Genomic DNA, 3,544 nt, shown 5'->3' on the forward strand with positions numbered 1-3,544 from the left:
TTTTTTTTTTTTTTTTTAACTGGGGATTGAACTCAGGTCCTTGCGCTGGCCAGGCAAGCATTTATTCTACTGAGCCATCTCCCCAGCCCTCCATCTCCCTGGCCCCAGATGTCACCCACTGTAACGGTCCCTAGTCTGCTTTGTACCTTGGGATTTTGCGGCAGCCTGCAGAGACACATTCTCCTGGGTTTCTAGTACACTTGCTTTGGTCTCCATTCAACTCTGCTTCCGGTCTGTACCCAGAACTCCAGTTCCCACAGAATTGCTGTGGGTGTCCAGCCCCCATGCAGCACAACCTCAACGCCGGGCAACGAGAAAACCTGGCCAACTCCTCCTTGGCCTCGCTGCCCGAAATCAGCTGAAGGAAGCCCAGGTGTTCTGGCCAAAGTCCGTCCTAAAGTAGATGCTGGCAGTGGGCTCTCCTCAGCGCTGTCTCAGGTGCCAACCTTACCTCCTGGAGGCTTTCCTGGGCACCCTGTGTGAACCTGAGCTCCTGGGGGACTTTCTCATCCTCTGCCAGAGCTGCCAAGTCAGAATTTAGCAGCCAAGAAAGGGAAGCAAGGTCCCAGCCCGAGACTTAGTGTGGGGCTGCAAAGGCCTTTTGTTCCTCTTGGAAAGATTTCAGCCACGGACAGGATGCAATCACCTCAGGAGGCAGAGGACATCATTTTTGATTTATAATTCCTCAGAGTCTGCTTTTTAAAATCATCATCCCTAAAGCAAGCAGACACGCATCCCTACAAGCTCCCATGGCAAATGCCCCCTTTTGTAACACTTGTGGCTCGCGGGCCCTTTGGTCACTCACCTGGCTCTATTAACCCAGGTGTGCCGTGCTGGGTCTGGGTCTCTATGTCCAGTGGCGAGACTGCAGTTCAGAAAAACCAGGTGAGCAGCCGAGGGACACAGGCGCTAACAAGCCTTCTGATCTTCAAATTCTGCAGCTTTTTTGCTGATGTAGGTTTCAGGTATCCTTAAGAATTAAAAAAAGAGAAAGAGTCTGGAGAGAAAAGCAGAGAGATCATGCTTTCTGGAAGGATTGCAGGCAGTCTTTCATGGAGCTGAGAGAGCCTGGATCTACCCAGATTGTGTGGTCATAAGTGGGAAACAGCTTGTCCAGCTGAGGTAAAGGGTGCTGGAGGGCCTCGCTTCGGGACCCAGCTTAGGTTACTCATGCATACTCCAAAATCGAGGACAGAGGGCTGGGGAGATAGCTCAGTGGCTTAAGTGCCTGCCTAGCAAGCACAAGGTCCTGAGTTTGATCCCTGGTACTGTAAAGAAAACAGACAAACAAGCAAACAAAAACAAAACAAAGCAAAAAACCAAAACTGGGACAGAGACCCATTTCTCCTTTGGTGTTTGCAACCACTAAGAGGCCTCTGAAGATCTGGCTCCCTGTGCATTTCCAACTGCTTCTTCAGGCCAACATATGGCCCACATGTAGAGCCAGTGGGGCCAGGATGCCACATGCATAGGTGGCCTTGGATCTGCCTGAGGTCCACAGTGTGGGGTGGCCGCATGGTGTGGGCTACAAGAGCTCAGCCTGGCATCCAGCACCCAGGAGTGCTCAGTACAAGGTGGCTTCTGTTGGTGCAGACAAGAGGACAGTGGGGATAATGGGACAAGGAAGAAGAAAACAGGCCATGATTTTGGTGGAGAACTGGGATGAGGGACAACGAAATCACAAGTGTTGGCAAAAGAAAGGGTCAGAGGGACCACAGGTGTCTCCCACTAAGCTGCCCCATGAGGCCACTCCCAGGAACCACAAAGCATCGGTGCAGCTGGCTCATCAGGTAATGCTGAACCCCAAACCCACGTTTCCACTGGGATAGGGTCAAGTTCTTCCTGTCACTGCTGGGGGGCTGGCAGAACCCAGCACTGGAGTGGTGATAACTGTCAGTGGAGAGAGAAGATGCCTACAATGGCTTCTACAAAACATAAAAAAAAGTACTGCTTATACAATTGCACTTTGCAAGTTTCTCACAATAAAGTTTACATGTTGTATCTACATTTTTTGAGTTTTTGGCACAACTGACAGACAGGGTCATATCCCCCAAAATACTGTTGTCCGCGCTACCGCGATGAGAATTTACCTGCCTGGGCAGGCTGGTGGAGGATGCAGGGTTTAAAGGGCATGATAAAACCCAGCTTCCACCCCTTCCCCTGACTCTTGGGACCTGTTCATTCCTTCTGTATCCTGCCCTGGATGGGGGACAGACCCTGCACGCTCCAGCGACTCTCCGCAGGCACTGATAAGAGCAGGTGATCTTCAAAGAAAGTCATCAAAGCACTCCCCAAAATCCCTGTTTGTATTGAGAGAAATTAAAGATCTAAACAAACGGAGAACATACCATGTTCATGGATTGCAGGCACTGCTGCTAAGAGCACAGCGCTCGGCCAGGTCACAGCAGGCTCAGCGTGAGTCCTTTCAGGATCCCAGCTGCTTCTGTAGAAACTGACCAGCTGGGTTTATAATGCATACGGCATTGCACCAGATAAAGAATAATCAAAATCTTGGAAAAATGGAAAAGCTAGAGGATTCTAACTTTCTGATGTCACGCTCTGCTGCAAACAGCCCCATGACACAGTGCATGCCTGCAACCCCAGCACTCTGGAAAGCTGAGGCAGAACAACTTCAAGTTCAAAGTCAGCCTGGGTAACTTAGTGACTTGACAGACCATCTCAAAATTAAAAGTAAAAAATAAAGGACTAGGGATGTAGTTCAGTGTGAAAGCCCTGAGTTCAATCCCCAATATTACAAAAAACAAAACAGCAAACCAACAAGAGAGTGTAGTACTGCACTGGATCGGCCTATAGATCAGTGTAACACAACCGGGAGTTTAGATATAAACTTCATGTTCATCAAGGGTGCCGACACCACTCAGTAAGAGAAGCATACTCTTTTCAGCAAACAGCACTGGAGTAGCTGGATAACCACAAGCCCCCGCACGCCCAAAGAAGGAAGGAAGGAGGGAGGGAAGAAAGGAGAAAAATTGTTCTCTCATACTACATACAAAAAGAGTTTAAATTGTAAAACACATTTTGTAACAGCCAGGAGGTAGAGACAACACAGGCATCTATTAGGAATGAAATTTTAAAAATGTAGCTTATCTATAAAATAAACTATTACCATGAAAAGACAGATCTACTAAAGCATGCTAACACATAGATGAACATTTTAAACATGATGTCAAAAAACTCTTTACAATATCAGATTTGACCATGGAAGTGATACAAATTTGTCAACTATATTTGACACAATGGGAATGACACAAATTTTAGACATGATACTAAAAGCACAAACCAGAAAAGAAAGAAAAATAGATTTGATCAAAATTATAGATTCCCATGCTTGAAAGGATACTATCAAAAAGTGAAAAGACAATCCACAGGATGGAAATATCTATTTGCATGTCACATATCTGGTAAGGGACTTACATCTCGAATATAGAAAGAACTCTTATACACTAACAAAAAAACTAGTAGCTCATTAAAAATGGTCAAATGATCCAAATAAACATGTCTTCAAAGAAGATACAAATTCTCA

The sequence above is a fragment of the Octodon degus genome, unplaced genomic scaffold, assembly GCF_000260255.1.
Source record: "Octodon degus isolate 3935 unplaced genomic scaffold, OctDeg1.0 scaffold00010, whole genome shotgun sequence".
Lineage (NCBI taxonomy): Eukaryota > Metazoa > Chordata > Mammalia > Rodentia > Octodontidae > Octodon > Octodon degus.